This window comes from Rousettus aegyptiacus, unplaced genomic scaffold, assembly GCF_014176215.1.
Source record: "Rousettus aegyptiacus isolate mRouAeg1 unplaced genomic scaffold, mRouAeg1.p scaffold_m13_p_15, whole genome shotgun sequence".
Lineage (NCBI taxonomy): Eukaryota > Metazoa > Chordata > Mammalia > Chiroptera > Pteropodidae > Rousettus > Rousettus aegyptiacus.
The window spans coordinates 40,981,130-40,989,414 of record NW_023416290.1 but is presented as its reverse complement, the minus strand read 5'-3'; the positions used below and the strand labels follow the sequence as shown (position 1 = coordinate 40,989,414).

Genomic DNA, 8,285 nt, shown 5'->3' with positions numbered 1-8,285 from the left:
TCTAACTCTGGCATTGAATCTTGCTTCTCTGCCTTAGCTCACCTCAGTGAGACCAAGCATCCTCAAGCTCTCCATTCCTCATATAAAATATAATAAATGTGTTAACATAATATAAGTAGAAGTAGTCCTATTTGGGGTCTAATTTTTGCACAAAATTTAATAGCTAATTTTGACTTAATTTTCTGTATAACAATTTTATAACCCTCAAATTTATTCTAATTAATACAAACTTGAGAGAAGATTTAATGAAACTTCCTTGAAACAACACATTCTCAATAAGCGTTGTTTGTATTATTATTATATTCTTTGTAATATCTTTCTTACTTTACCTAATACTCTCCATAAACTCTCATGGAAAGCAAAAAAGAAAAAATAGGCAAAAACTTTATGCTATAAGTCTATTGTCTTTGTTCTTTTGGGCTTCTGTAACAAAACACCACAGATTGGGTAGCTTAGAAACAGCAACATTTATTTCTCACAGTTCCGGAGGATGGGAAGTCCAAGATCATAGCACTAGCCTGTTTGGTGTCTGGTGAGGACTCACTTCCTACACAGCCATCTTTCACTGTAACTTCACATTGTGAAAGGGGCGAAGGCTCTCTCTGTGGTCTCTTTTATAAGGGCTAATCTCATTCACGAGGGCTCCACTCTCATGACCAAATCACCTCCCATACACCATCACACTGGGGGAATGGGTTTCAGCATATGAATTTGGGGAGGATGTAGACATTCAGTTCATTGCAGCTATGTTAAGCAGAAGCCTTGGACTTGGCCAAAACACCATGTTGACTACTGTGTGTCTTGGGCCTTCATGGCCATATGCTCCATGTATGCTCATGTCCATATCTACTTTAGACCAAGAAGTCCATGTGTATATTGAAAGACAACTGATCATGTTTCATGCACACTCATGAAAGTGAAAAATGAGCATAAATGCTCCCTATTTGGCTGGTCTCTCCTCCTGACTCGATAGTGTTACCAAAGTCTTCATCTAAGCCTTTTAGCAGTTTTCAACGCTATATTGCTGACTTTCTTTTTTTTTTTTTTAGTAAGTTAGCCCTGAAAAATAACCTATCAAATAAAACTTGATCAAAATCTAAACTGAACTATTAGATTTTATTGGGCTCATGGTATTTTTAAGGCCTGTTTTATATCATCTAAAAATTTCATGAGTTAGGACAGAATGATACTTAAAAAGTAACTCTGATTTTAGCAGCATACAATAAACATTCTACCGTAAGTGTGAATTAGTTATTCAGTGATTTATTTTCCTTCTATCTGACTCTAGTGTCAAAAATAAATAAATGAGACCAGAAGACACATGTTCTTGTTAGCCTGACAACAAGTGATGGAGCACATCTGGAACCCATCATTTGGGTCAGTCAAGAAAAATGTTTCAGAGCAAACATGGTTAGTACTAGAGATTACATTGTAAATTTTCTTTAGGTAATTCATTCCAGTCTCATAAAAAATGACAATTCTGGATATATGGTGGAGGATAGTTTTTCGACAGCTGTTTTATTGTGAGGGTGTCTATTATTATTCTTTAGTAATTCTTTCTTTTCCATAGGTCATAAGGTACTGGACTCAAGATCTTTTCTGAGCTTTCATAAATTCTAAAGGCAACAAATCGAAGGGTGTGATGGGAGCAAAGACACAATTTATAATAGCAATCCAAAAGATTAAATTCTTAGAATAAAGTTGACCAAAAATGTCTGAGACTTACATGAGAAACCTTCGAAGTTGCTGAAAAATACAACAGCAGCCTTGATCAAATGGAAAGGCATGTTATTTTATTGGATAAGAATGCTTTACATTATAAAGATGTTAATTTTTATTAAAATAAGCTATAAATTTAACTAAATTCCAATGATATTAACAGAAGAATGTTTTTGAAACTAGATGACTTCGAAATTTCATATATACAAAATAAATAAGCAAGAATAGCTACTAAAGATATTAAATGGTGTTAACATTACCAGGCATAAAAACATAATTAAAACTAAGTGGTTTTCAAGACAAACGTACCTATGAACAGATAAAAAAAATAAAGTCCTGAAATTATCCCAGCTATGTCTTAGAAGGGATATTATAAATCCAACATTATTTTCATCAGAGAAATGGTAACATAAATTATAAAATTAATTATTTATTCTTTGGCTCTATTTTCTTGCCAAAGGTATTTATTATAAGAAGGTACATATTTTGTGAAAAGTTATAAAACTAGCCAAAGGATAATTAAATTACTTCCCTGAAACAAATATAATTTCAAATAGGAAGGCACAAAAATGACTCCAGCCCTAACCTAACTTTCAGCACACCCAACTAGTCATCAAATGCTATAGCCTTTAGAATGGGGGTGGCAGGAAGAAAATGAATACTTATCAAGAGTCTAATTATCTTTTGGTCTTCAACACCTATTAAATAGATATGCATAGTTCTGTTTTTAGAGAATCGAGTAGCTTGCTCAAAGTCTTATAGCTAACACATAGTATACTTAGTATTGGAATTCAGTTATCTGATTCAAGGATATCTTTTAAGTAATAATATGAAATTTAAATTTCAGAGTAAATTCACAGGTTGTATACTAAGATAGGTTCACACTCCTTATGTGGGGTAACAGAAGTCTAAACATTTAATTTTTTAACAGGATAAAAATAAGAATACAAAGACTTATAGAATAAAGATACACAAAGATCATAAGAGGATGTTTCCTGGACTGGGCAGAAAGAAGCCAAGTCACAGGCATTCTTACCAATCAGTCAGTGTGGCTCACTCGGTTCTAAAAGTTTCAGAAGTTTATAAGTAAAAAGTTTGAAACAGGAAAAAAAATCAGTTTTGTTTCTTGAATAAGAAAGTAAGTTGAAAGACAAGAAATTTTTAAAGTTAATCTGATGAGCATTTATTCTTTAACCTTTTATAAACTGTAATGTATCACATTGACGTACAATAGGGTTAAAAAAAAAAAGTCTGACATTATAATCACAAACTAGGCTGTTCATTATGGAAGCCATCGCTGCTATCCACTAGCTGTCCACAATTACAGGTAAATTATGTCTAATAAAGAACTTCTTAAGAGTTGGTTTTAAAAATATAAATCTATAAAGGGGTAATAAATGTTGCAGACAGAACAATGTACGGATGGGGAGAGGAATCTAAAAGTTACATAAAGGAAAGCAGCACCAGCTATACAATTTGCAGATTCCAGTGCAAAATGAGAACATGCAGCCCCTTATTCGAAAAGCATAAGGAAGAATGAAATTAAAATTACTAAAACATGAATCTTTTATCCTTAAAAATATTATATTATTTATAAGATGTTGTGGGGTAATGATGATACATGTGTAACAACCTAAACTTACAAATTGCAAAATATATATACATATATTCTTTGTGTCATGATTTTATACAAAATAACAAATAATAGTTTATTAATATGATATCCTGATTGTGTATTTGAGCTTGCTAGCTCTCTTTTCTGCAAATTCATTTTATTAGGTACTCATAATTTATATTTTTAACAACTTTATTTTCAATTGATAAAACCAAAACTGACATAAGTCACTCTTAGAAAATGCAAGACTGTAAATTTTTAAAAATAACTTTCGGTTTTGAAAAGGAACTTTCTGCTGATGCAATTTTTACCGGAGCTGTTGAGAGTATTTTATAGGCTGTGACAAATTGGGTTTAATTTCTAATAAATTATTTAAAAGATAATTTTGGGGACATATATACAAAACATTTTTGTGAAGTATTTTTCTAAAAATAATTCTTCAATTTCACATGTCTGAATTTCATTTTAAATGTAAATGTTTACAATACCATTTTCATGTCTCCTTACAGATTCTTTTTTGCAATTTGTGGAGGACGTGCAAGAAAACAAAAGGGGTTTCATGATTTGTACAGAATTCACAGCACTTTATGCAATCTATTGATGTATCTTCAGTAACAACCACAGAAGTATTGAAGTTGTCTTCCTTAATAGTTGGTTTATTTGAAGCTTTATATAAAAATAATATTCTTTTCAATAAAATACCACAGTCTTGAAACTTAATTTCTATTTTTAGCTTGTGACTATTTGCCTTGTGACACTGCAGCACTTTTTAAAGCAAGAGATTCTAAACTTTGGAGAATTCTAATAATTCTGATATGCTTTATGGCAGTGTCCACACGTACACTTTTATTTTGCAATAATTAACTGACAGAGCTTGTTGCCTGAGTGCCTACAGCTGCTATCCTGGTGCTATAGCCAGAGAGTTCGTACATGCACAGCTGCTACGAGGAGAGGGTCTGGGGTCTGGGGACTGCTGGGCAAATCCACAAAGCTGCCACATGGAGCTCCACTGCTCTCCTGGGGCTGTGGCAGGTGCCACCGCTGCTGCCGTCACTGATTCTACTATTTGCTGCGGCTTCTGCTGCTGCTTCTGCTACAACTGCACCATTTTGGCTGCCATTCTGGGCCCAGGTCCTGCCCGGCTACCCCTGCCCATGAGAGCCTCTTGCTTGTCTCCACCCACCTTCTAGATGTATTCCAGTGCCCAGCAACCAGGCCGACCTCTCAGCCTGCCCATGACCCTCGACGCCCAAGCTCCATTGCTCCAACAAACTTCAGCTCCAAACACAAGGTCAAAGATAAAATTATTAGGAATTTCAAGATAGAGACAGTAGAGCATTAAATCAAGGAGAAGGGAAGGAGGGCATGGGAAAGCAGGTCACACATTCAGACAGCCCGCCCAGAAAGAGGGAAACAGAAACAAAGAGTTTATGACAAGATATTAATGTAACTTTATTTTTAGCAAACACTTAAATCGGCATTTTTATTCAAAGTAGTTCATGTAAATTCACACATGTATAGTAATGGTTTTGGCATTGCTCAAAATAGTCTTCAGAATTTCCTTCAAAATCAATTGTTGAGACATACATGACATCAATTGTCCTTCTTAAAACAGTATGTGGTGTTTACTCCCAAGGACACAGCAGTTAGAAGGGGACTAATGTACTCTTTTAAGTTTCAAGCTCCGTTCCAGAATTTAGACAAAGTTTCCTTTCAAAGCAGGCATCAGGGCCCTATGGACTCAAGCTATCAACACTGCCAGTGTTAAATATTTTATTAATGGTTTAAAAAATACATTCATAACTGTATTGAATTAACTAATTACTTAATTTTGTAGACATTTATTATTTAAATGCCTACTATGTGCCAGGCCCTGTACTAGGGATACGATAGTGAACGACGCATCTTCTGTCAGCAAGTTTGTTCTCTATTTAGGGAGAGAAAGCTAAACGAGTCATTGGCAGCAGATGTCTGCAAAATTCTGAGAGAAGAAGAAGAGAATTGTGCCTAAAATGGGAAAGACTTCACAGAATGAGATGGAGTATAAGGAGAACTGGGAATGTTGACTGAACCAATTATTTACAAAATTAGCTTTAGATGACTCTCGCCTCCAAAAGATAAAAATAACCAAAAGAATAGACCAGAAAACCAAGTTCTCCACAACCTAAAGATTTCCTGGGGAGGATGACCCATAAGAACAAATGGAAAGAAGCCGTGAGTAATGTGACACCTGCCACCAGTGTTTACTGCCCTGGAGAGGCAGTAGAGGAGAAGCTGTGAATTAATTATGAGATAAAATATTATTGGGACTGACTTTTCTACTTCTTTCTTTCTTTCTTTTTAATGCCTATAGCACCTGGTCTTCCTAGGTGGTCTCCCATCCAAGTACTAACCAGGCCCAACCCTGCTTAGCTTCCAAGATTAGACAGTTTCAGAGTGGCATGGTCATAGACAATATAGGGGACTGACTTTTAAATAACCGAAAGGGATCAAAAGTTAAAGAATTGTTAATATCAGAAATATTAACACACACGCTACTCAACAGGAAAGATATCTGAAAAAGTTGGGAATAGTTTTAAAAAATAAAATTTTTTCATGTTTTAACTTGAGTGAGTTCACACACACACACACACACACACACACACACACACACTATATGAAAAATTTATACTTTCTTGCCTTGACATCTTTGTATATATTCTTCCTGTTGCTTAAAAGATCCCTCCCAATCATTTACTTGACTTCTTAAATTTCTGGTTATCTTTAAAGTCCAGCTCAAATTCCATCTTATTTTTTGAAGTCTTTTCCTATTTTAGGCACAGTTCTCCTCTTTTTTTTCTCTCAGAACTTTGCGGACATCTGTTGCCGATTACTTGTTTAGCTTTCTCTCCCCAAATAGAGAATAAGTTTTCTGACAGAAGATGATGCATCATTCATCACCATATCCCTAGTATAGGACCTGGCTTTTAGTAGGCATTTAAATAATAAAAGTTGATTGAATTAAGTAATTAGTTAATTTAAAGCTTTTTAGAAAACTAACACAATGTTTAACAATGGAAGTATTATCATTTGAGCCTATTGGTCCAAGATTCCTACTTCAAAGGGAACTTTTATTTGTTTAAGTTTTGGAATGGTGTTTGGAATTTAAGCCATCAACTTATTATTCTTGTGCCCTTGATCAAGTGGCTTCTCCTTCCAGAATCTGTTTTCTTATCTCTAAAATGGAAATAATAAAAATATTAATTTTCAGGATTATTAAGAAAATTAAGTGACAAAATTATTAACATGCTTGCACAGTACCTGAAGGGCATTGAATAATATTATCTCCTCCTCCACACACCACTCTATCTTCTTTAAGTATCACTTTTATCTTACAGTCACCCTCAAATGTGATGCACATAAATGAGAAAAGAATGAAGAACGTCGAACATTGTGCTCGACATATAGTAACTTCTTAATCCATGGAATTTCCTACCTCCTCCTTTTCCTTTTTGTGGGTTAGTGTGGCATTTTCTATATTTTTACAGGAGTGAGAGTAGTGAGTCAGTAGTGAGAAGAGATGATAGGACAGGTGGGGAGGGCCAGTGACAAAGGGTGGGAATAAATGACATTAAAATTGTAAAGAACTCATCACCGCCACTCCAGCACGGTGCTGGATGCTATGCCTACACCGTCTGCGTTGATCCACAAGACAATCAGATCTGGCTCAAAGAGCTGCTCTGATGACTTGAAAATTGTGTGATTGTGGGAAAGTTTTCTAACGTCCTTATCTCTGGATCCACATTTCTCATCACTGAAGTAACAACACGCTCATTCCCAGGGTTGTTTTGAGGATCAGTAGGTCACAGGTATAAAGTACTTACTTCCTAGCATGACCTCAGTGCACAGTGGTTATTGGAGCAATGTAACTCACGCGCTGACCCACGTGTGGTCAGCAGTGAGGCTGCAGCCACTGTCCATCCACGTGGGACTCCACTCACCGCCCCCGTGTTAGGCACAGTTCTGAAGACGTCCCCCCGCCTCAATATTTCTGACACCTCGTGTTCAATCAAACATTAACCTAGTTACTGTTGTGAAGGTAATTTGTAGATGTTATCAGGTTACAGACTGTAAAATAAGGAGATTAACCTGGACTGTCCAAGTGGGCCCCATATCATCAGTTGAGCCCTTTAAAGTAGAGAAATTTCTCCCACTGAAATCTGAAGAGAGATTCTACAGAAGATAAGGCAGAGGAGAGAAGAGGCAGGAGGAAGATCAGGGAGAACCAAAGCATAAAGGACTTGACCCTCCCGCCACTACTGGCAGGAAGGATAATGACAAGGAGCCTATAAACCAGGGAATGCTGGCAGCCTCTAGACACTGAGAACTCCCAGCCAACAACCGCGGTTCTACAGCACCATGGAACTAAACCTTCCAACAATCCCAATGAGCTTGGAAGCAGAGTCATTCCTAAAGCCTGCAAAAAAGAATGCACCTGGCCAATACCTTGCCTTTGGCTTTGTGAAACACAGATCGGAGATCGAGCCGGGCCACATCACACCTGGACTTCTGACCTGCAATATTGTTGGACTATCATTTGCTGCTAAATTTGTCCTAATTGGTTATGGCAGCAATAGCAAATGAACAAAGCCCCATGGAGAAAATTTAAAAGATTATTGAAAACAGGAGATATTTAAATTCACTAAAAGATTTGAGGGTAATCTTTGTCTGTCTTACTATGCTGATCATCCATGTGTAGTTTATGCTGTCAGAACGACATGTAAATCCCCCCTCCATGCAACCAATAATAATGAAGCCAAAAAGATAATCACAGCTTATCCTCCCTTCATTACACCAATCTACTAAAGTAGACAAAGAAATATGATCTCCAAACAGGTCTGTTGTTACATTTAATTTTTAATATGGTTTGTTATCCCAGCAGATGAATCTTATAACATCCCCCAGATTTTCG

At 36.1% G+C, this 8,285-nt stretch overlaps 1 pseudogene; it reads right to left on the bottom strand.

Annotated features, from left to right (window-relative positions):
- Positions 1-5,678: 5,678 nt before the first annotated feature.
- On the bottom strand, positions 5,679-5,787 carry LOC118612289 (annotated as a pseudogene).
- Positions 5,788-8,285: the final 2,498 nt, after the last annotated feature.